The sequence below is a fragment of the Poecilia reticulata genome, linkage group LG2 (assembly GCF_000633615.1).
Source record: "Poecilia reticulata strain Guanapo linkage group LG2, Guppy_female_1.0+MT, whole genome shotgun sequence".
Lineage (NCBI taxonomy): Eukaryota > Metazoa > Chordata > Actinopteri > Cyprinodontiformes > Poeciliidae > Poecilia > Poecilia reticulata.
In genome coordinates this window covers 136,511-162,952 of record NC_024332.1, presented here as the reverse complement: position 1 = coordinate 162,952, position 26,442 = coordinate 136,511, and the positions used below count along the sequence as shown (strand labels likewise).

Sequence of the window (26,442 nt, the reverse complement as noted above, 5' to 3'; positions counted from 1 at the left end):
TAATTTTCAATACTTACCATTTCTAAACATTTTCTGACTTTTTTCTTGCATAATTAAACCAAAAAAAACTAACAAATTTGCTTAAAGGAAAAGTAAGAAAATGTAATTATTGACTTATTTGATGTTCAGTTTTCTTTAATGTGAGTTTAGCATCCCACTTCTTTACTTTCTCTGAATAACAAAATGACAAAAAAACAAGTTTTCCAAATAAACAAATAAATACATAGGTCACACCAAAGGTTTATCAGTATTTACCATCAATAATTATCAATATTGACTGATATTAAACACTTAAACTGTGAACTTTAGCAAATGAAAACAACAACATCACTCTTAACTAATGTCAGATAGTGAGAAAAATCAAATCCTTGTATTTTTATAGTGTTTACATATAAAATATCTGACCTAAGTTGTATTCTTACACCTTTTTAAACCTTAAAAATGTTTCTCTTTTGGGTAATTCTGCTCATTTCCTCATTGTCTACACACAAAATCATTGAAATAAAAAATGTTTCACACCAGAAAAGTTGATTTTCAAACAACAGCAGCCTGTAATTTATGAGACAACATTTTAATTTTGCACTCAGTTGGTAACTCCAAGGTTCCTCAGATTTCCCTGCCTGCCTCTTATCTAAGTTATAAACGCCGACATACGTTGGGTTGAAAGCAGAACATTCATTTTTCAGCGGCGCGCCGCGGCCCTGATGCCTTCTGACAGCAGCTCCATTCATATTTGATCGCTTCTTGTCTTCCGGTACAGAAACGCGGATGGTGCTAAATTGTTGTTTGCTGTTCTAAAGCAGCGGGGCTTTGAGCTGCACACGATGACAGAGTGAAATAACATTTGTTTGGATTTAAAACGCCCAATAAAAGGAGCAGAGCAGGTGCATGTGGCCCTTAAAGTGATGTTTACAACTGCTAGGCATGCTGGGAGATTTATCTAAAGTTATATGGCATAAGTACACAGGAAGAAAGTTTTATTTTTTTGCAATATGTTAAATGTTAAATCAGAACCAGGTACTAGCAAAGTCTGTCCAATAATAATAAAAAACAAAAAGCAATATTGGGAACAGGCTTCAAAAAGTAAATAAAACCCAGCTGGGACAGAATATTTGTTTCCATAAATCTGTGAATGATTTAATGGCTGTGAAGCATTTTAACCAGAACCCCAGGAGACTCTCTTCTCTCTCGGTTTTTATTTTTTTGACGGCAGCATGTTGTATTGTTTTGTTTCTGTATTTACATCTACATGATCTAAGTGATCATCTGTCAGCTGCTTCCTGCTCGGCGCTGCCAGACGGGTCTCTCATCCTGCTCCAGAGACCCGATGGGCTGCTGTGAAGATGAGTCAGTCTGTGACTCACCGCCTGGATTAGTCACGCAACGTTTTCACAAGATCCAATCCTGCACCCAATGTCCGGTTTGTCACCAAATCAAAGGAAAAAGGAAAAATATTCCCCCCTTGCACATTGTTTTTACACTTAAATGCATGAGGTAAATTCAAGTTTGGTAGAATCATGAGAAATGTCTGCAGAATTGTTTAGATTTGGTTTTCAAACATTCAAATTTAGTTGCAAACTTTGACTAGGCCACTCTGAAACCTTATATTTTCTTTTATATTGAGTGATTTGGAGGTGTTAAGATGCTTCACTTAAATAAAAAATGGCCTCCTTCCTCTCTTCCTTATTGCTGAATGATTAAAAGGGTAGCATTATAACGAATAATTTTTTATTTTAGTTTCAACTCATGTTATGATGTTATTCCCTAAAGTGTTGCTTTATTTGAAGAATCCTTTAATCTCCATTGCAACCATTCAAAACGCCTGGCTGGCCTTAGCCCCGCCTCCCAGACAAAGCTCCTCCCTGCAGTGTTTTACAAGCCTGGCAGGCCACCAGGCTTTACTAGCACCTCTGCATTGTTTATTTATTGATTTATTTTTTTGTTTTTAAACACCAGCAAATGATGATAGCAAAGACGGACTAAAGCAGGAGTTTCCAAACTTTTTGTGGGCCAAAATTGGAGCTTCAAAAAAAGTTGCAGGAAAAAAACTCCAACCTAAAATCAAGCAAATAAAGTAGATTGATATTTATTGAAGATCCAAAACTTTAAGGGGATCGTTATGATTGTGTATTAGAGTGATTGTAAAAGAAAGAAAGGAACACATTTTTGCCAAAATCTGAGAAATGTTGGATTCAATCTAAGAAATTTTCTATAAAACTTGACAGTAAAAGAAAATTTTCTCCATTTGAAATTCAGAAATTTCCATATTTTGTAGAACATTTTTGATAAAGCTCTAGAAATTAGGTTTTTTTTCTAGACATTTTTTTTTTTCTAGGAAACTTCTGAAATTACTCTCAAATATTTTTGTCAGAAATGTACAACTTTTTTCCTTCTCTAAAATGGCCCTAATGCATCATTGTAGATTTTGCATGTTTGGTGTATTAAAATAAAGACATCTTGTTTTCAGTTTCTTTTGAAATAAATAAATGTATTTGCAGTAATAAGAACAGGATTTGAGTCGTTTTGGTTCAAAACGTTTGCTATAATACTTTGTAAGAAAATTATGTTGGTAAGAACTTTAATCCTGACAACAAATTCAAAGTCTCCATGTGAATTTACGGTAGAAATTTGTATAATTTTTGAATTGCTGCACAAAATCACTCCAATGGCTACAAATGGCCCCGAGCCGCAATTGTAAAAAAAACTCCAGTACATTTCTTTTAAGAGTAGATTCAGAAATCAAACTTTTAGATCTCAGAATTTTTTTTCTTTCACAAACTAATATGGAATTTTTTTTAGATTTGGTTTTAAAAGTTTTTAAATTTTATAGAAAATTTTTGAGATTGATCACAACATTTCTGAGTTCTTTTGGGGGGGGATGTTAATCCTTTTCCAGTTACAATGGCTCTAATACACCATTGTAAAAATCCCTTTGAAGTTTTGAATGTATGATAAATATCGGACTGCTTTATTTGCCTGATTTGACATTGTTTTTTCTTTTGAGTGTACAACTTTGACAAAAGGTTTGGACACCTTCATTCTTATCTCTTGATATTTTTTGCTAGCTTTTCTAACTCTGCCTCTTTCATCATCTTTCCTCTGGATGTGGACAGCGTCACCACTTCAGGCGTTTTAAAGTCAACCTTCATCCGCCTCAGTCGTGAAGGACAGATAGGAGGCTTTGACTTCAGGTCAGTGAAACAGAAGAGGAGAGACACCAATATTCACATGGTGGCAGATTAATCCTGGATGTATCCAGCTCTTTTCAGAGCGCTGCCTCAGTGCAGCATAATCTCAGCGATCTGTCATGCATTGAGAAGAGAGTCTGGACCTCTGACAGCTTTTCCTGTAATTCTGGAGGGTGTAGTTGAACCGCGGTGCTGCTTTTATATTTCTGCTGAATATGGAGCGCCGTCCTCCACACCTGCTCGGCACATTATACGCGCCGTCTTTAGGGGTTAGAGAAGGTGAAGGGAAGGCAGAGAAAGTTCAGTGGATGCCGGCTGTATTATGCTTGATGGAGGCAAACAAAAGGCGAGCAGAAGGAGGAAGTCGAAGGCACTTAAAGGGCTTTCATTGAGGCTGAGGCCAGTGCTGAGGCTAAACAACTTTGTCTCGGAGTGGATTTTGTGGGCGTGTGGCGAGATGAAGAGGTCAAACACATGAAAAGTGTGCGCGCTTAGGGATGCGTGGTTGTGTTCTCGGGATGAAGATCAAGCTTGAGTTCCTGCAGAATCCTAATTTATTATAATCAAGCCTAAAATCTCCTCGATGACTCCTTCCACTTATCTCCAAATGGTTGAGAATTTGCGGCGCTTATGTCATTATGCTGTAATAAAGTGGAACGTCAGTTCAAAATGCCTCGACATAAAAAGGAAGAGAGCTCTCAATCTCATTTTGTCCCGCTTCTGCAGATCTACTCTTTCATTTTCCCCAGAGAACCTGGATCTTGATAGACTCAGACAGCCGTATCAAGGCGCCGAGTGACACCGTCTTTATTACATGCATGGCGACTCGTGGCGTCCGTGGAGGGGCGACGACGACGAGCGAAAACCGAGGATCTGTGTTTGATGCAGGCTGGCAGTTGTTGTTTACTGTACTTCCACCCATACAGCTACTGTCTGATCCGTCAGAAGAGACCTGGAAACCAGGGGGGGATTGGTGTTTTTCACGTGAAAAAAGCCGGACGCTCAAATCCCACGGGGCGTTGGCTTGATGCGACTGAGCATAAAGACACAATGTGAGCCAATTAACGGAGAGGTAACGACAGAGTAACATTAAAAAGGATGAAAAGCAGAACAGCTGTGGTACAGTATCTAAAGACTAACAAAGGCTTACAGCACAGGCAGTTTAATGAGTGTTATCAGTGGAAATGGGTTTTCTATTTATGTGCTTCGGGAACATTAGCATGCAACAGGCAGAGGAGAGGAAAAAAGAAAACACGGCGTACATGGAAAGTTAAACAGATTTAGTCTGTAAACTGCAAATGTAGAACAGAATAACTAGAGTTAGAGAGAAATAAAAGCAGAAATACTATCAGCACTACTTAGATTTCTGAATTGGCCTGTCACGTTAAATTATCTGAGAAATTGTTGCGATAAACAATAATGTTGTTGTTTTGAGAGCATTTTCAAGTGATATAATAATGTGAGAACACATTCCCAAAGATAAATAAACTTTAAAATGTAATAAACATTTAACACTAAAACTGGAAGGAAATGCTAAATAAAGAAAGAAAACAATAAATAAAATGAATTATGAAGTCTCTGTCAACAAAATTGTCCTTCAATATGATAAAAACTGGATGGAAATTATTGAGTTTGTTTTAATTCATCATGCGATTAATTGATTTATTGATTATTGTGATAGGCCTATTAAAATATTTTTCAATAATTGGCTTTTATTTCAACCATCCCTCCTGAATTTGAAGTCCAAATAATCAGAATCTGTAAATCATGCTTGTCAAACAAGATGGCGGCCTGGAGAATGCTGACATCACCAAGGAGTCCGTTGGTGAAAATGTAGATTTAGCAAAATGTCATTCTTCAAAACTAAATAAAAATTAAAATCAGGAACAGTTTAAAAACACCACATCGTTCTATATTATTCTTAATAGAGTCTTGCAAATTAGCTATAGCTAGATACACTGTGATGCAGGCATTAGATTGTTTTGATGTATGTTTTTTGCATCAAATAAAATTAAATTAAAAATCATAAATAAAAATATAAATATATTTATAAAACCTGATGCACAGATACATATATGGATATTAGTGATTAATTAAAAACATACATGCACAAAACAGATTACAGAAAATGATGTAGTAGGTATGCCAGGCCATTTGGTGGCGCTGTGGTACTCTCAACATGGTGAATCTGTGTGGAGGCAAAGAGAAAATGACAAAAAATTCTTAGGATTTTTTTCTTCCATTTAAATATAAATATAAATCAAAAGGAAAAACTGTGATCAACACATTTAATAACTTTTAAACAAAAATCCACATTTTAATTTCATTGTTTACAAAAAAAAACATAATTACTAAACCAGATATTAAGATCTACTTTTGTACTTAAGGAACGAAGTGGTTAAAACTTTTTTCAGTTTGAACTCAGCCCCGTTTTTTGTTGGTCTAGTCCAGCGGTTCTCAACGTGGGCGGTACCGCCCCCCAGGGGGCGTTCAGAGGACGGCAGGGGGCGCTGGTGAAAATTTTTACAAAAGGGGGGCGCTGGGATGCCTTTGGGGGGCGTTTGGTCGAAGGTAAACTTTACACCTTAAATGCACAACAATACCAGTTTAGACTTTGAGCAACTTGGTAAAATGTATTTTGTAACATTAAATCATGCTTGGCTGCAACTGTATCAATGGCAGCTCTTCTTCTATTCAGTGTTTGTAGCTTCTTGGTGCAGCTCCGTTCTCCTGCTACTGGCAGCTTCACCGCATCAGTTCTGCGTTACACCAGCTGATAACTTGGGTCGAGCGCGGGGCCGCGATCTAATCAGGAGCCAGGAGTTAGGGCCGATGGGTCTTGTCCCTTTTTAGCAGTGTGAAGTCTTCACCTCTCTGTGGCTCTGGTCCTCCACTGATGCTGCATTTGCATCTTCTTGTTGGTTTGACTTCAGCACTGGAGACTAAGATCCCCTTGTTGCTCTTTTCACAGGTTTTTATACTTTCTTATCCCAAGAATGTGTTCGTGGCGATGACCTATGGGGCCTCTCATCCATTAGGCTGCCTCATGGAAAGTACCAGACCTTTCCACTCGGGTCAACACCTCGTTCACTTCCCTTTTTTGCTTGTATGTCCACCGACCATTTGGATTCACGTCTCCCTCTTTTCCAGTTGATCAGCACTTCCAGTCCTTCTTCAGGACCTTGCTGACGCCCACCTGCTCATTTCACCTACTTGACCCTGAGCTCTGCTCTAATTATAATGCAGACTGAGAAACCCAGGCTAACATGGTTCAGAACATGATTACTCCATTCACAAGTTTATATATGCTTGCATTATCATGACCATTGAATGCAATCATCATTAATTCATCACCCATTTATGTTTAAATTCTATCATTAACCTTTAATTTATTTTTTTATTCATCACTTTAATCATTTACCATTACGTTAACCTGTAGTACTCATCTTAAACAAAGCAAATCAGGTTTACTCATTTCATCAATAAAACACAATACAGAATCATAAGCTTCATAATTGTTAATGAATCTCAACACAAAATACATATGACATATTTCTTAATCATTAATAAATCAAAATACAAGATTACTTATTTCTCCCAATACTTGTGAACCGTTTTCTGCGTAAACCTGTAAAGCTCTCACCAGTACATGCCAGTTTCCACAACATGATATTGTCAGGTCACATGTGTCTGATTTTCAAATATTTTATGTTCTATTGAGGATCTTTGTACATATGTTTGGCAGTGCTGTGATCATGTAAAAGCAGCAACTTATATTGAAAAGTGTTGCAATGTCTGTGGTGAAACCACAGAGAGCGTTCATTTTATAGAGTTAACATCTGGGCTGAAAGTGATCCGGTATGAAACGGTACCACAGCACTTTTGAAATTTTATCATCAGAATACTGGGATTTTTTCTGTTGTTTTAAAAGGTTTACACAAGTCTTCTTTTCTCTATCGATACGCTTCCCGACCACTCCGCACCTTATGGGGTAAGAAAACAAAAAACAAAAAAAAAAAAAACGACACAGGAGAAGCAGAATGTAGAACGGAACAATGAACTGGATGTGAATCAGGATCAGAGAATCTGACAGTGAACAGTGAAAAATCTATTCGAGTGTCAAATCAGGTGAAACACATGATGATTAGGCAGCGCAGCAGGTGATGAGTGAAGGTTACTGATGGTGAGCGTCAATAAACACGATCAAATAAAACCAACAACAGGAAAGAAACTAAAGTGGACATAGCAATAAACCAAGAGAGGATAAAACTAATCAAAAGAAACTAAATGGAAATGAATGAAGAACAAAATTCAAGAATAAACTAAGAAACTAAAATAAATACAGAGGAATAAACTGGTATGGCAAGACCTTTTGAGAAATAATTAATACAGAGGACTATATGGCAAGAATAAACAGACACTATTTCCAGATAAAAGGTAAAATAATATTGTTGAAGTGTGTTTGTTTAGACCATATCTAGTACTGAGAAGAAATATATTTTACAGACAATAAGAATAAGGAACTTATGCCTTATTTATGTTTTTGATTAGATTTGATGTATTTATTTCTTCAATATTATTTTTCATGTCGGCATGAATGCAGCTCTGTTCTGCCTTCACTGAAGAGAAGAGTTATGATTAATATAGTTGCAGTTCTATTTAATGATCCAGAGCACAGTCTTTTGCAAATAGATTGCAGTTTTTGTAAAAATAATTTCTATTCCCATGACTTTTTTGTTCTCTGGGAAATTATTTTTCATGATAAATACAGAAACTAGCATAAAAATCAAAACATCAACAGTAGTGATGGTTATATTAATAGTAAAATAATATTCAGAGCAAAGTAGCCTACATCTTCATTGATGGGAGTCGGTGGCCCAAAAAAGGTTGAGAAACGCTGCTCAAGTCCATAAAATACAAATAAAACACTAAAGTTTAGGATTTTGCAATTTTGCAACATTAGAAAATGTTTAAAAGTTGAAGGAGCGTTTATAAATTTTTTTAAAACTATTTTTAAGCAGACCCATTCTGACAGACCTTCAAAATGTAATTATTTAGACTTTTAATAAATTTAAAAATATAAAATACTTGTTTTCAGAAGCAATTAAAACACAAAATACACAAATAATTAAGTCAATTTCTAATTTTAATTCTTATTAGTTTTGTTTGTTTTTCGCTTGCATTCTAGAAATTCCTGTCAAAAGAATTAGCAACTTTTATAAAGTAATAAAATACAATACTTTTAATTAGAATAAATAAGCAAAATAACACGATGCTTTTGAGCCTGATTTCAAAGCGATCTGGGAATATTAGATAAATAATCTTCTACTTACACATTAGAACAGAAGATGTATTGCTTTGCAACACAAAAACATTTCCCAGAATTTAAAAAAGTTATTCTTAATTGAATACCTCTTCACTTAAGAGTCTCCCTTCAGCTATACAAGCTCATTAAAACATCAATAGAAGATGTCGCTTTCTCAAGTAATTACAATTCATTCAAGCAAACTCTGATTCACTTTTAATTAATTTGCATCCAGGCTGTCTCGTTTTTGATTTGTGTAGGTTCAAGTGTTAGTTAGGTGGATTCTGAAAGACAAGGAGTTTATTTTTCCTGCAAAATGTAGAAAAACAACAACAACTAGCCACTACTGTGTTTTGGAGTGTTAGGAAATTCGATTTCTTTCCCCACAAAGCGTTGGAAGAGTTGCTGCATCCAGGCTTCGTCTGGCTGTTTGGGAAATAATGACAGGAGGAAGAGTTTTATTCAAAACAACAGCTGCAGAAAACTTTGCAGCCTCTTCCACAAGGGAGCAAATTAGATAATTTATTGTTCTAATAACTGGTCGAAAACATATGTCTCTATAATGAAGTTACAGAAGCCATGTTGGGTCCCCGTGAGGGACGGACAGGGTGTGTGAATGTTTGCTTTGCTCTCAACAAAAAGCCAATATCTCTGCTGCTGTGTCCAGGTGGATGAGTCCAACTTTGGACGTTTATTGCACCTTATATTTCCTCTTCTTCCTCACCCAGGATTTCCTGTCTACATCAAATAAAGCCAAAACAACCCCCCCAAATCTGTAGGGAAGCAGCAGCTTTAGGAGTCTTAACCTTTCTCCCACAACATCACACGTCACTTCTGTCCAGAACAGCTTGCGGCTCTTTGCTGCTGACTTCACTTTCAGGTGAAGTCGGGGGCCAACTTGTATATTTCACCTGAACTTTCTGTCCTAAAGTGAACCGCGGGTCACAAGTTTTTGTTTCCTGCTGCTGCCACAGATTGGTCAAACTTACATTGTTAAGATCCTCAAACCCAAAGAGTGAGCAGAAATTATAGTTTTCAAAGGAGAATTTCATTTATTAAAGGTGAAAAAAAAGGAATTACAGCCAATTTGGGTCAATAGAAACGAGCATTAAACAAGTGGTTGAATCCATTTCTGAGAACTGGTAATGAGTCTTTTTCATTTTTTCTTCTTTATAAAAACAACCATTATTTACATTTAGACCTGCCTTGTTTAGTTCACTTTAATTAAACTCTAGTTTGTTTGCGAAATTGAACAAAAACTAAACTCTGGTTTACTTTAAAACCAAGGTTTTGGTTCGGTTGAAGTGAACTCTGGTGCAGTTTTAAATGCATATGTGAACGCCAAGTGGACCAAAAGCAGGAAGTGGTCTGCAGAGTAGGGCATTCTGGGTAAACACAACCAAAACAAACGTACTAGTCTACCGCTAGTGGGAGAAATTACTCTTATTTTACCAAAGACAGAAAAGAAATCCTCCAATAGTTAAAACTTGACTCCATTCCATTTTTGTTCACATTTTGTGAAACAGGAAGTTGCGCTCAATGTCTTCCTTCAGTGGTTTTTGGTGCTGTGCCCCTACAGGAGGGCAACAGGTTTTTCATAGGGTTTGTTTAAGACAATGCAGCTGAAAATGTCATGTTGCAAAGTTTGGTCCCCAATTAAACAGAGTCTTCCAGACTATCAGGTGTAAAAACTTTAATTAGGTCACTATTGAACTGATGGTCAGACGTTCTCCTTCATTCTGGAGTACATAAATCTTAGAAATCACTGTCATTTTTTTCTGATTTACAGACAAAAATAACAATTTTGTTATTTCTTCAGCTCGGACATGATGGTGTTAACATCTTTTGCTCTACTCCATGTTGTCAGATGGGTTCTGTATTGGTGGCGGTTGATCAATTTGGATATTTCTTTCCTATTAATCTTAGTTTGAAAGCTTATGATTTATTCCTTTAGGTTTTGGTTGTCTTTAGAAAGCAGAAACATTTCCGTATGACCAAAACAAAAAATAGAAAACAAGTTTCAGTTTATTAAGGAAGATTTTTATAACTCTGTCCAGACTGATAGATGTTGAAAACTTCATTCTTTCTTGATGCTTTTTGAGATACTTCAGCCTATTTCAGGTTGCCAAACAGGTCTAATTAAATTAATTTCTAGAATATCCCTATAAAAAAACTCCATAAAAGTGAGTCCAGGAAGAGCTGATTGAAATCAAGTAGCCACTCAAACATCACGTGTATTTCTTGGCTTTAAAACCTTCAACGGTTGATAGTTTTCAGGACAAAACCTCAATACGAAGCCAGTGATGGAGGCCAGGAAAGTACATCTAAACTGCATTAGATAGCTCTTAACTTCTGCTGCTTCTTCTGATAGAGTCAGAAATCATAAAGTCATGCATCCAAATCTTCTTTTATCTACATTTCAGGCTGCTGCTGATACCCTAATGAAGTGTGGGATGCTTTCTTGGCTCACTTAGAGCCCCTCAGTTCCAACTCTGGCCACTCGAATGCTGATGCTGAGCACATTTTTATCCAAACTGACCACATCACGATGGGATACCACGACATCAAGCAGTCGCCTAGTAAAATACTGCACTATTTGAAATATTCTAACAAAGTTTATGCAAAAAAGTCACCCAACTTTACAAGAAAATATGTCAAAACCAGAGATATCTCACTTGAGAAGCGCACACACCTCCATATTGCCCAATTGAGCAGTTTGCTAAGAGTCAGAGTAAAGCTTTTAGTTTCACAGGTTGTAATTAAACATGCATTATTTATTTTTTAGTATCTAATAGAAAAGTGAGGCCAGGACGTGGAACTTTATGATTCAAGAGAAGCGAAAAGTGATACAGACGACAAAACACACCAACTTCTGTCGCTACTTATGCTGTGGATAAAATTATGAAAAATTAGGAATTTCTTCAAACTTCACTTGAAAGAAACGTAATTTTTCTGCTTAGCTTTTCCAAGCTGATTCAATTTGTTGCATTTTAGCTGGTATAATCTTAATATTCAACCTGGTGTTTTAACATTTGTATTAACTTCAGATATTGCTCTGATTCAATTTTTTTAAACCTATTGTTGATTATACTAATGCCATTATCTTGACCAGAACTTCCTGGAAGTGAGCATAGTATCTCAATGGGGATTATTATAGCCAAACAGGTTTTATTATTCAAAATGAATATACTCCCTTTGAAGAGAAAAGAAACTGAAACATGAAAGAAACGCTAATCGTCTGCAGTAAACAACATTATTCAGATTTACTTTGGCCGGGTCAAGGTTGACAGAGACGGATAAATTTCAGGTGCTTTTGTTTGTAAAAGTTAATTACATAAAAGCAAATCAATTGATAATTAATTTGAATTAACATTATCAGATTGGGTCAACACAACAAAAGAATAAATACATAAAGTTTGGTTGATGATGTAAGAAAAAAACAGAATTATGTGGAATTGATTTCTATTATTTTCTTAAGCTAATTCAATAAGTTTCCCCTTTTTAGGGTCTTAAAGTATTCACTTTCATTGATGCTTTAGTTTTTTGGGTTAATGGAGTTTTTCCAATAAAAATTTGTTAAAATTTAAATATGGATGTTGCTATGAAAACAAATGACTTAATTTGATAAACTCAAACTTTTGACTCAACAAAATGTGTGACTTTTCTGAATAATTTTTCATTATTGAGTTCATAAGTTCACATACTCAAATATGAACGTGCTTTTCAACAATTTGGGAAAGATTTTTCAAGCTTCTCAAATAACAAAAAACTGAAATAATCGTTATAAATATCAGAAATATCCGTGGATTTTCAGTTAGGTAACGGTGACACTTTTATTTACTAGTAAACAGCTTGGAAATGTTTTTATGTCCCAGACTTTAACATGTTTTGGTAAAAAAAAAAACTCAAAAGAAAAGTGAAATAAAGCTTAATTTTCTACAGTGAAACATGTTCTGCACCATGGACTGAAATGATGCTCAGAGAGGAAGAAGACACGACTCTAAAACCAAAGGAAATGAAGAAAAACTTCTGCCAACTTCGCACAATTATTACATCTGTTGTCAACTAAACAGACATAAAACAGGTAAGATCTGTTCATGCTTTCCATTTAATTTTCAAGAAAGTCCATCAGGTATTTAAAAGTAACACTAGACTGAAATATGACGGTGTCCTTGCACATTTCATTTAACAGCTTATGCATGCACATTTTTTCCTTAAACTTGTTCACATATGAGAATAAATAATTATTTAAAAATCTACATTCTGTGTATCAATGTCACAGAGGCTTATTTGGTTATTTTCTTGAGCATTTTTAGCAGAACCTGCAAGAGTTTGAGCTCTTTCTTCCTGCGAAACTGAGCCCGGGTTCCCATGGCAACATTGAAACACTCAACCAGGAAGGGAATTGCTGCTGCAAGCTAAAAGATTGTATGGACAAACATCCAGAAAGCTGTTGCAACATTCCCTTCAGAGGAATGTTGCCTGTTTGCCTTTTGTTTCAGTTTCTGACGACACAGGAGTGTCATTCAGGCATAAAGCTGCCTAGCAACTGTTTCTGAGCCCAAAGCTAAATGTAAACTCTTTTAAAAAGCTTGGATTTAAAACTCACATGGTAAGAAAATGTATTAAACTTTCTCCCTTTCTATCCAGCTGTGCTCCCTGACTTCATGTCAAATGTAAGTATAGCTGTCAAAGCAGCACCAGTGACTCATTTGTATGGAAATCTGTTCAAACGTGAATTTTATTAGCATATTATTATTTAGACTCTATTGTATTCGGTCCAAAGATACAAGTTTGTTTTTGTTTAAGGAAACTAAAGTGGAGAAAATATACAAAGAGAAAAAGGTTGAAGACATTCAGGAGTATTTTAATAAAGCATAAACATAGGGAAAAAATGCTAATATGGTAGCATGGCTTAACTATGTGACAAACAAATAACTGACTAAAGATTTTTCTACGTAAAAAAAATATGAGGTAGAAACTATTATTTGCCCCTTTTTAGAAATAATTTACTCATCAAACCTGTTTATAATCATTTCTTGACAAAAATTACATTTTAACTCAAATATGAACAATACTGCTGACAGGAAAAGATTGAAGTGACCACTCTTGCTACAGAAAATATCTTAGAAGGAAACTTAGGGGAGCTTCTTAAATAAACTAAAACTATATCTAAAGTAAAAAAAAGAAAAAAAAATCAAACAAACTGAAGCTGAGGGATGAGCTCACAACACGTTTCATATCACAGCTACAACAAGTAGCCTGAGAACTAAAGCAGCTGTTGTTTGTGAGCTAACCCAAACCCTAACCCTTTTCTTAATTTCAGTTTTTGTTATTTTGTTAATTTTTGTTAACTAAAGCAATGATTCAGACAGTCTTACTCCCATTTTCTTCCCCTCAAACTGGATAAATAACCATATAAAGCTCCACTTTATTAACTTAAGTATCTAAGTATTCCATCAATGCTTTTATCCTGAATAGCTATTACAAACGTAATTTCAGATCTCTGCCTCGCTTTACCTTTGGTGCTGTATATTTCAGTTTCTGACAAGTAAATTAAAACTGCTGTCATGAGCTAAAAGCCTGAACACATTTGAAAAGGAAAAGTTAAAAATAAGATTATATACCTGCTCTTATGCTAAAATTCATAGGTGTCAGTGAGCCAGCAGAAGAAACTTAAAACTGATAAAAACTGCTGCAAACTTAGTTTTTCCTGGAATCTAATAAAAATGTTTCCCTTTCTGATCTGTAGCCGCATTTGCATTTCGCCCTGAAGCCAAACACCATGCTCAATTTGCAATAAAAACTAATTGTTTAACCATTCTCACTGTTTTTATTGTCTTCAGAGGCTAAACTCTGAAGTTTTACTTTTAAGTTAATTTCCATAAAACCCTCAGGTTTTTGGAAGCTTTTTTTAAGTTGTCCTTTAAGATCGAATTGGGTGAAGAAGCAGAAAATGCGATTTCAAGTTGACCAAGTTTACCTTTGGACAGCGCCAACACCTGGGATCGAGTTGCTTCCTGGCTGCAGCTTTCTGCATCTGTTTGAGAAGAGAAAAGCACAAAAAGTTTTCTTTTTATTGTAGCCTAAGGATTGGTATTTCTATGAAATACAAAACTACAACGAATCCCAATAAATCAATTACTTCACATATTGTTAGCCACTATGCTAAGGAGACATGCTAATGTATAATCAAAGCTTAATAACTGAGGAAATTATATACTTAATATGTTGATATGAATATAAACTTTTCATCTATTGTTTTACAAGTAACATTTCCATTAAAATGCAAAAAATAGATTAGTTATAATAGATTTATTAGTTTAGTTTTTGCATTCATCTTAAGCTTGCAGCTCAAATAAGAAAACAATCAACTCAAAAAAGTAGAAACTGCATCTGTTTTGTCCTAGTGCAATCATGCAAAATTCTTTACATGTTTTCTATCAACTTGCAATGTTAACAAATTTTGCTGGACAACAAACTGTCCCAGAAATGATTGCAATAAACAATAATAATGTTTGTTATGAGACCATTTTCATGTAATAAAATGGTGATAAAAATTAAAGAACATATCCTGACAGACTAATAAACTTTAACATGTAATGAATATTCAACACTGGAACTGGAAGATATTTTAAATATCCAAGACAACAAATAAAATGAATTATGAAGCCTCTGTAAACAAAATGATCCTTCAAAAAATGGATAGTTGAGACAAAAACACCAGACTGAAGACTTTTATCATCCAGTGTTTGGTAGAAAGAAAGAAAGAAAGAAAGAAAGAAAGAAAGAAAGAAAGAAAGAAAGAAAGAAAGAAAGAAAGAAAGAAAGAAAGAAAGAAAGAAAGAAAGANAAGAAAGAAAGAAAGAAAGAAAGAAAGAAAGAAAGAAAGAAAGAAAGAAAGAAAGAAAGAGAGAAAGAAAGAAAGAAAGAAAGAAAGAAAGAAAGAAAGAAAGAAAGAAAGAAAGAAAGAAAGAAAGAAAGAAAGAAAGAAAGAAAGAAAGAAAAGAGAAAAACAATAAATCATGCAAATGGAAATTATAGAATTTGTTTCAATTTATCATGCAATTATTATGACAGCCTTACTTTTTGTATCTACAATGGATTTATGGGATGCATCAATTCTTTTTTTTTTTCAGCTGATATTGTTCTGATACAGAAGAATGATGCTTAAGTGACTTGAAACTTTTCTGTTTTTAAAACTTAGATGTAAAATACAAATTTAGTTGGTAACTCTTCACACTTAAATACAGCAATAGCTTCACAAGTCTGGTCAGACATTTAAAAAACTACTTTTATTAGTTCAGTCAGTGCAATTATGAGTACAACAGCCAATGGAAAATAAATAGTAAAGAACATGTAAAAATAAACTGTAACAAATTTTCGTTCAAATGTTTCAGAAACTTCAACTAGAAAATCTAAATATAAAGTAAAATAAGCCCTTATTTATTAGGTACATGGTCATAATACCCAATCTATATTTATTAAAAATATTGGAACCGATACAGATATTAATATCGGTGCATCTCTGTTTACCGATCTGTTTCATATAAAATCATTTTGTTTATTTCAATAAAATTGTAATTTTTAAGTTAATTGTTGAGAAAATAAAAAAACTGTTTTAAAATTGTTCCAAAAAGAAAAAAAGTTTGGACATTAAAAAGAGCCAAACTAGAAGGAATATTTATCCAAACATGCAAAACAAATCACTGGAAATTCAACTTGCAGGATGTCAGTCGCAGGGAAGATTTTCCACGTTTGCATTTATATTAATTTTCATTGTGAAAACCTTGCAGGCAGCTCCTTGATGTGTTCATATGGTGAAGTTCGGCCTGTCGTAAGGTTAGCGAGGCCATTCGTCTATAGATGAACCCAGGGTGAAGCCCGACATGCTGGCAGGGATCCAACCTGTCCTGCAGAATGAAGCCCTTTTAGCTCCTGGAGCGTTTTTTTTTTTTCTTTCTTTCTGCAGCTGACCCTCTGCTCTGACCTTCCAGCAGAGAAAGATGAGCTCAGAAAACACCAAATTTCTCAGCAGGGATCACTAAAGCATGTAATTCATTCATTAATCCCCCTCTCTACTGATTAACAATTTGTGCATTTGACTGATAAGTGGGTTAAATATGCATGTATCGCCAATTTTATGAAAATGGCCTGGCCTTTGTAATTGCAAAGCTGCACTGTGAGCAACTGGAATATGTAATGATGCGATGATGTGTTTTATTTTAGACATTTATGGATGTGTCACATGTAAAACTGATAATTTAGTGGAAAACTCAAAGAAGTGCATGAGTCACTTTTAAGTAATGTAAATAATTCAACCGTTTAAAAAAATCTGTTGAAATGATTACATTTTTTTTGTTGCACACCGTAAGAAGCTGGATTAAATATTATTATTTTCCCATTTCACTTTAAATCTCAATTGGTTTTTCCCAATATCAACTTAAATTAATTTCACAATTTTTTGGATTTTCTTCAAATGATTTTTCTTTCACTTCACTTTCTTCACATTTGGTTATTTTACAGTTAGGACTGTAACGATTCCTCAAATGATTCAAGTTCCTCGATTATTAAAATTCCTCAAGACAAATTATCTGCCTCGAAGCTTCGTTATCTTTTATTACTTAGCACTTCGTGTTGCGGCGGTGATTGATTATGTTGCGCAGCATTCTCACTTCCGCCTCTGACTTGTTGCTCAGTGCTAAGTGCTAGCAGCATAACGTCTTTAAGTTTTTTTACTTTTACTCTTTTGTTACTCTTTAGTGATTTTCTGCACTAATTTTAAAGTGTTCAAATCTTGAGCATTTAAACATTATTATTTCACATTATAAGTGAAATAATCTGCCAAGTGGAACTAGAACTTTTTAAAAATATTAAGTAAATGTTAACTTAGAACAACCTCCTGTGTCTTGCTGAAAACTTATTTGTCAGGCAGTTTTGTCTTATTTCAAATTTTCTAAGATATTTCTACTATAAACTTGACAAAAACACTTGGTAAGATTTAGAGTTTTTGCAGTGTTGACAATGATGAATCTTAGGAGTGCGTAATTTGACGAGGGCATGAGGTCAGAGCGAGCGGATGCTTCAGACCGGAACGAGCTCAGAGTTAAAGTTCGCCGCCCACCTTCATCTCTCCAACGTCAAACCAAATCCGTCTCTCCAATAAATACCTCATTCTTCACCAACCTGCACCCTCCAGACTCTGTAATTGCAACGACTTTGCAACCAAACGACACGTCGCCGGATTTAATTTAATTAACTGCCAACTTTGTTGGCTTAATTGTTTGTGACAAGACGTTGGGTGAGACATGGACCAGCAGGGCGATGGGGTAAACGATGTGCTGATGAGTAATTAATGTGTTTCCTGATGGAAATGGAAGCTGCTGTGTTATTTGCGGATCGGCAGCAGTTAGTTACACAAAGTTGTCGCTGTCTGAGCGGATAGAGAGATTCGCGCGCGTCTCCTGGGCGTTTCCTTCAATAAGCCTCGGTACACTTTGTGTTAGAGGACAGGTTGAAATTTAGCATTTGTTTTACTTCTTAATAGCTTTTCAGAAGTTCCCAGAAAGCAGACCTGAGCCTCTCTGATGTGCTGTAAGCAGTAAAGCAGTCGGCTGAGCTCCACCAACTGGCTTGTTTGTGATAACCCAAGAGGACGACGAGCTCCGAGGAGACAGAGAAGCTTAAGTCTGGCTGTCTGACTTTAGATTAATTAAAGCGAAGGAGATTTGAAAAACTTAAATAGTGCATTTGCCTTTAATCAACGTGACTAGCACCCAATCAATTGAACATACCTCCCTGAGCAGCGATTCTGTTTTATACGACGCCATCTTAAAGTCATTGGATATAGAAAAAAATCAATACATTTCTCCAAAAAAAACTGTTTAAATGATCAGGAATGTCATAGAAAAAAACTTGGAAATTTTTTATCTTTAAAAGTTGAACATTTGTAAGAACATACTCAGAAATGTTGACATTCAGAGATTTCACAGAAAGAAAATATGGTCATTTCTGGGTTTGAACCGGAAAAAAACCCAAAAAAGATCGGGAAATGTTTTAGTTCAAAAAGTAGAATTAGAATTTTTTTTTATATTAATCAAAAGACTTTTTCCCCAAAGTTACACAAACTGTAAAATTTTTTTAAATTTTACAGTTTTAGGAGCTAAACATTTGCTAGAATATTCTCAACATTTTTGATGAGTCAAAAGTCAGCTGGAAAAATGATCTGAAATTTTAAGATAAATCTCAGAAAAAAACATGGAAATTTCTATTTTTTGAAACATTTGCTATGAAAAACTCAAATTTTGAGATAAAGCTCATAAACTGTAAAAAACATGGACATTTCGGAGTGCCAAAAGTTAAAAATTACCCTTTAGAAATTTTGAGATTAATTTCAGAGACTTTCTGGAACAAAATTCACATATTTCTAATTTTTTACACACTAAACACCATGAAAGAGAAATTCAAGTAATGACATAAAACAGTAATTAGAATAACAAACATGAACCAGTAAATGACTAAACAAAAAGCTAAATTTAAACAAAACAAGAAAAATCCCCAGCAAATATTTTCTTACTGCAGTTGGTAAAAAAAAAGTTACAGAACAAGTTTAAACACAAAGATTTTTAAAAGTATCTGATCACTTTGTGGCATCTGCTGCGTTGGTAACTGCATGGAGGATGACTGTGACGCTGCTAACATCTGCTGTGTTTCTGCTTTGTGAATCCACAGTAGAAATAAAGCAAATAGCCCATGCAAAAGATGGAGGAGACCACACTGCTGTGTGAATTCCCCTCAGATTTTAATATTTGAAATCAACCAGGTGCTTTTGTTTCATACACTTAAGACAGAGAGGAAAAATATTAATACAATCTATGTGTATAGTGGTAGGAAATAACATCCAGTCAGTTCTTGGATTGTTTTCCCTCCAAATCTAAAGTTTTCTAAGATCATTTCATTCAGTTAATTCAATGGAATTCATGTTTTTTGTTTTGTTTCTGTCGTCTCTTCTGGTTCTGTTTTTTTTCTCGTCACAATCTTTAGTATTTTTTACCTAAACTCTTGTTATAACTCAAATTTAAGACCATTATCAATGAAATGTAAGAATTTTTGCACAGAAATGTGCAAAAGACACATAAATTGTACAAGTTGATGACAGTAGAGACAAACATTGTCCGATGAATTTACGTCCAACGAGAGAAACCACGTTGGACGTAAAAAAGCTAGCTTGCTAGCTAGCAAATTCCTGCAAGAAAAGATAAATTACATAGAATATATAAGATTAAATAATCCTGCCACAACCAAATTCAAGATCCGTGACTAAGATTTTTAAGGCCAACCTACTTATTTCTATGATTTTAAGACTTTTTAAGATTTTTTAATGATGTTTAGCCCTCTGCCAAGTCATCCAGTTCAAAGAATATGGCACCAAATACTGACCAATCAATAAGTAATAAATCTCAGACATATTCTCTCTCTGATTTTTGTGGCTTTTGGCAAATAGAAATAATTTTGGTAATTCTAACAGGCCTAAAACAAGCTTATAGGTTATAAGTTTTTTTATGTAGTTTATTATTACTTCAGTCAGTATCAGTTTTTTCTCATGACTCACTGATTTTGTTCGGCTTCTACACTTTAACAAGCTTGTTTTCTTTCTAGTTTATTCAGAAAAAGCTTCTTTATTATGAGCCTTGTTTCTTCCTACAACTCCAAAAAGCATCAAACTAATCTTTGAACTTTTTTATTTTATTCCCAGATGTAAGAAGAATCTAAGTTCTTTATAAAAATGTTTTGCTAAAACAAGAACTAGAATAAAGATTAACCAAAGGGGATATTACATTAAAACTTCACACTGCAAAGGGTAAAAATGCTGAAATGTTAAGTAGAGGCAATGTACCTGTGAGGCAGAAAAGAGATTTTCTGAGTATTATAAATAATAAAACACTTCTGCGCTCTAACATTTCCCAATTTGTTTGCAATAGAATAATATCCTAAGGCAGCCACAGCAGAGGCATTGTTCACATTTGGAAACTAAATGTTTGCTTTGCTTCAGGAAAGAGTGAGATGTTCTTCAAACCAAACAACAACAAGAAGGATTACACGTTTGTGAAGATTTATTTTGTGACTGTAAGACGCAGTGAACAGGGATGAAGATAACATTAAATCTGTCACAATATGAAATGAATCAATTATCACATGATAAAATAAAATGAGGTCCATAGTTTCCACTCTGATGATTGATTTCTTTTTTTTTATATATAATTAATTTTATTTATGGTTTTGGTTGTAAGTGGTTTTTATTTCTGCTTTACATTTTTGTTTTGTGGTTGTTGTGTTTTTATTTTGGATCTGTAAATTAAAGTTTATTGGTTTTTAAGCAGAAGAACTTACATTATTATGCCAACATCATTAGGCCTGTTGCAAAAAACAATAAGTCAAGTTACATCATTTATCATTTTTATCACAGTCTGGTGCTTTGGTCTCAACTAGCCCTTCACAATAATTTTTGTTGTTGTTGTTATTTTTGCTTTTTTTTATTTATTTTGGATATTTTAAATGTCTTCTAGTTCCAGTGTAAAAATTAGCATTCGCATGATTTGTTATTTTTCTTTTTTTTTTCTTTGTCTACCAAAAACTGGATAACAAAAATCTTCAGTCTGGCGTTTTGGTCTCAACTATCCCTTGTTTTGAAGGACAATTTTGCTTACAAAGCCTTCATAATTCATTTTATTTGTTGTTTTATTTATTTTGAATATTTAAAATGTCGTCCAGTTTCAGTGTCAAATGTTCATCAGAATCAATAACTTCTGGGAGAATTTATCAACCAGTAAAATTTGTTATCAATATATTAGTTGAAAACTCTCTTAAAACAATAAAATAATTTATTACTTTTGCCTTCGTGACAAGCCTACACCTTCTCCTGAGATATTTTTGAGTGACGTTAAAGCCCAACTTTGAGTTTAATAATCCAACTTTTACCGACACCTACTCTGCAGTAAATCCAGTGAAAGATTAGAAACTTCTCGCTCTAATAAACCGGACTGATGATGTCTGGACTAGAAGTTTCCTGTTATTCTCTGACAGCGTTATCAGGACTTTGCTGATGTTCCTTTGCTGTAATACAGCAGCTGATTTTAGCTAATGCTCAAAGGCGAGGTACTGCTCTGAAATGTTGTCTTGGCTTCTATGAATAGATTCTGTCCAGTCTTTAAAAATGACACTGGTTCTTTCTCCTCTGAGATAATAAGACAATAGACAGGACTTAAGGATAACAAGGCCGGCCAGCAGTAGAAAGCAGAGATAACGAGGCTCCTGACAGACAGCCAAGGTAAGAAATGGCACCAAACCAGGAGCTCCCCTCTCATTACTAGTCTCTCGCCCTTCGATTCCTTAGCAAACTGTGTTTGTTCAGCGGCGACAATATGTCGCCGTGCAAGCTGTGACATCTCCTCAGCAATGAGTCCAGTACGCCTGGAGCTTGTTTTTCCATTTTGATGACAGCGTTGGATCGGGTGGAGCTGACAGTGAGGCTTTTTGGGATAAAATACTACGGACTTGTGTATCAGGCTGCAAAGAGGATAAACAATTTGACTGAACTAGTTGTGTAGAAAGAAACAATTCATTTAGACTCTTTATGAAGTAGATAAGGAGAGTAAACAACGATAGCTGGAAACGACTTGACTGAAATCCGGTGTTCAAATTAGCGGATATGTTGCTTTGTGGGTGAAGACGAGTCTAGAGGAACATTTTGATTTTCACTGCAATAAATGAAAATCATTTATTGCATATTTTTGTATGCTATACAAAAATATATAGCATACAAGAATATGTAGTGTCCAAAACACCAAAGAAATACGGTGGAAGCCATATTTACCAACCTGTAGCAGCAATAACTTTGTTTGACTTTAGTGCACCTAAAAACCTCGGTCTCTGTTTGGTAGAAGTGAATTTTGGTGCAGTTTGAATGCATATGTGAACGCAAAGTGGACCGGAACCTGCTGCAAAAGCAGGAAGTAGACCATAGCAGTGCGTTCTGGGCAAATACAAGTTGAAAATGTAAGAAATTGGTCCACAAACCGACTACCAAGTGTGAAAAGACCCTCAAAAGTCCGCCGACAAACCTAGGTTTCAGTGCGGTTGAAGTGAATTCTGGTGCAGTTTGAATGCATATGTAAAACCCAAGTGGCAAGATGCAGGAAGTAGACTGCAGCAGAGGACATTCTTGGTAAATACGACTAAAACAAATCCAGGGATCTAGCGTCAGAGAATGAAATGGATAAAAAAAACTCCTGAAACCACTAAAAACTGACACCACTCCATTTTAGTTTACATTTTGTGAAGAAGGAAGTTGCATTTATGTCTTCTTCAGAGGTTTTTGTGTCGTTTCCGTCAGTGGTTCTGGTGCAGCGCCACCACAGGCGAGGAGGGGAACCTGGTCCGCCTGCAAACCTCGGTCTCGGTTTGGTTGAAGGGAATTATGGTAGTGTTTTAATGCAGATATGAAAGCTAAGTGGCTCCAGAAACAGGAAGTAGACTACAGCGCAAGGCATTCTGGGTAAATACAACCAAAACAAATATGTTAGCCTAGCATTAGCAGGAGAAGCTGCTCAACGTCTTTTACTAAACACAAAAGAGAAATCTTACAACTTACAACTGTTAAAATCTGATGCCACTCCATTTTTGTTTCCATTTTGTGAAGAAAGTTGAGCTCAATGTCTTCTAAAGAGGTTTTTATGTTTGTATTCTTGGTGCAGCTCCCCCACAGGTGAGGAGGGGAATAGGTCGTAAAGGGTTTGGCTGTTTGACACAATTCAGTGTGAAAACAAACCACAACATCTTCTTGGTAATTATTTCACATTGGGGCAAGTTAGCTTGAGTTGCTGTTTTTATTTATCCAGGTTATCTTTGTAAAATCTAAGTCAAGCAAAAACAGAAGGAGAAAACATGTTCTGTGTGTTTAGTGTTGCAGATCTAGAACCAGTTGCACCACTGTTCCCATCAGCCAGGCTGTTTAAAGGCTTCTGTCTAGTGAAGGTCTGTTTTGAAATAAAAATAACCCAAATTGAACATACATGTTAATATATTGTTGAAAGCCTCTGACTAGTTAGAATCACAGCCTTTGCTGTCTTGCTGAGAGGTGGCAGTTTTCCACATTTCCGCACCATATGCCTCCTCACCTTGGGAATGATCCGTTTTATATTCAAGACGAGAGTCAATTATCTACATTTTATGTCAACACCAAACCTTTTTAGAGCTGTTTAGAGGAGACAGACCACCATCAGAGTCTGCGTCTGTGAATATTCAGGAGAGAGAGAGAGAATGCAGGCTATGTGTTGATGTGACTTTCCAAAAGCCCTCTGGTCCATTGGCACTCAAATGAACCAATCCGTCTCTGCACAAACATTGAGGGGTTAATTGGATATTCACCTTGGGGATGCCAAACGGAGGAAGAAAAACCCTGTGGGAAGAGTCATGAGCTCCACAAACCCTGCAATGATTCTCCACACTGGGTGTCTGACTCATGAGGGCAGCAGACATCATCACCGCTTCCTATTTCTTTCTAATAAATCCTCTAATTGCTGCACTTTTTAAACATTTCCTCATGAAGTGAATATAAAAATACTTAAATCTCTTACTTTTACTGAGCTTTGATTAAAAAAAAAACTGAATCTGAATCAGATTTATTAGCTGTTTGTGCAGAAAGAAACAAGTAATTTGACTTCGGTCCTGCTTTGCGCTCAATTAATACATTAAACAAATTAAATAAGGGCAAATTAGAGTTTTTGTTTTTTGTTGTTTTAAATCATTTAAATGTGAGTGGTGGCTTCTCTGGTGGAGAAGAAACAAGGTTAGGCGCCCAACTATCTCAAAAAACTTGCTAGCACCCATTTTGATTGTGGGAAATGAAGGAGCTTGACATGAAAAATATCTTTGCAACTTATATACACCCAGCAAAGAGAAAATATAATAGTGGGGCAAGAACACAGCTCTGGGGGACACCAGTGTTGATTGTTCTTGTGTGGAATAAGATTTGTTACATTTGAACATTTCTGGCATCAAATACTGTCCAGAATTTGCTGAATTCAACTTTTAATTCCTCATTTTAAGCTCCAAAAAAGTAACCAAAAAAGAAAATATATACAAATATTTTAGGCACAAATGTTAGCATTTAGCTTTCCAGTCCCAGAAACAAACAAAATACTGATGTGATGACAACATATTAAAACTAGGTGCAATGAAAGGATAATTGAGAGACAAGCAAAAACAAAGAATGCTAGAAAGAGTTCTTGCTACTCCAAAAGGTGACATGTTTGTTTTTAGAGGTTTTGCACTGACAAGAAGCAATTTCCTGTCAGAGCTCAGCTTTGCAGCAAAAGAGCCCCCAACATGTCAGAGAGGTTTCATCTCCAGTTCATCAGATAGTCGGATCCCCCACACTGAGCATTTCTGCTGTATATGTGGAATAAATTAACAGGTAAACACGCTGCACAAAGAAAAGCGCGACACAATGAAGCCGCAGCTGGTGGAGATAATTAGATTTCTTTAGCGGGTTAAGGCGGCAGCGTTCATCTCACAGAGACATCTCGGTGACATTTGTCCATGTAATGCACAGCAACACTACACACCGAATAATTACCGCCTCTGCTGCAAAGGTCAAACGAGAAGCAAGGACAACATTCGTCGCCAACTTGAATTTCTTTGAGTTCGGCTGTTTTTGCAACTCCTGGACAATATAATGGCTAACAGAGGTCAGGAGATAATTACAACAATTTACAAACATTTGGCTTCTTATCACCTTTCTGATTCAGCAACAGAGGTACATATGGAGAGTGTTGACCAACTCAGAGGGATTTTTTGACTCTGTAGTGACTCTGGTACTAAATCGGTAGATTTTGAAGGAATACGGGTTGAAGAAACCAACGTGCTCGTCTCTGCATCGACTGCTAGAAGGTATAAAAAGTGGAAAAAGCCAGACAGAAAGTGTGAAAGAGACAGCGGGAGATTGATGGCCTTATCCCCAGGAGGAGAAAACATCCTTGTGACAATAGTGCAGCTAAATAAAAAACACAGACAAACCAGTTCTGTCAGTATATACCCCAACTTATAAGCACAATATCTCTAAATTATACATTATGATAGTGATATTATATACAATATTTGGTTTTCTGTACTGCTATTGGGTGGATAAATTGATTTATTTATTTTTTAAAAACCCTGGAGCTTCAATTATCCTACAATAAATCCATTTTACCACCTCACCAGGTCTAATCTTGTATTTAATTTAAATTCCAACATGCTTATCACTTGATCTTATCAACTAATTATCTCCATGTAAATGCACGGTATTGCTTATAGGCCTTATGTTAAACTTTTAATTTGATAATATCAATATTTATGCTGTAATTTTAACAAAATGTTCAACATATGACCTCATTTTTTCCACCCAAATAAGATTAAACTGCATCTTAAGCATGAACAAAACCAAACAAATTAACCCACAAATGCAGCTTTTTCAATTCGTACTGCTACTGTCAGAGAAACAGCCTGCAGAGACACATTATTATTAAATAAACAAAGCATAAAAAGCTTTAAAACATTGAGTGGAGGCAACAGAGACCGCTCTCACCTAAGCAGTGGCCCGTCGCTCAGCTTACTAATGCAAAACTCGTTTTCTATTTGACTCCATAACTCGCCCGTGTCTTTACATGCAGATAAATCTCTGCTGGCTCTGGGTTCACAAGTTTCTTAGGCAAGTCTGTAATTTACATTTAAATGAAACTCTCTGGACATATAATGCACCAGCAGAATGCATCTCTCTTTAATCCTTCAATTTTGTTTCCAAATGAGTCTGTTGAGGCTTCTCACTTTATTCGGTGAGATCCTCCATTAAACAAGACATCAAAGTCTGCTTTTCAGCTTTACATGTTTTAATGGGATTGTGGGAGGAAA

At 35.4% G+C, this 26,442-nt stretch overlaps 1 long non-coding RNA gene across 1 annotated transcript; it reads left to right on the top strand.

Annotated features, from left to right (window-relative positions):
• The first annotated feature begins 3,119 nt into the window (after nt 1-3,119).
• Nucleotides 3,120-13,138, top strand: LOC103476764 (uncharacterized). Its single transcript, XR_535548.2, has 3 exons — nt 3,120-3,191; nt 12,436-12,577; nt 12,810-13,138. It is a non-coding gene; the product is annotated as an uncharacterized LOC103476764 (long non-coding RNA).
• Nucleotides 13,139-26,442: the final 13,304 nt, after the last annotated feature.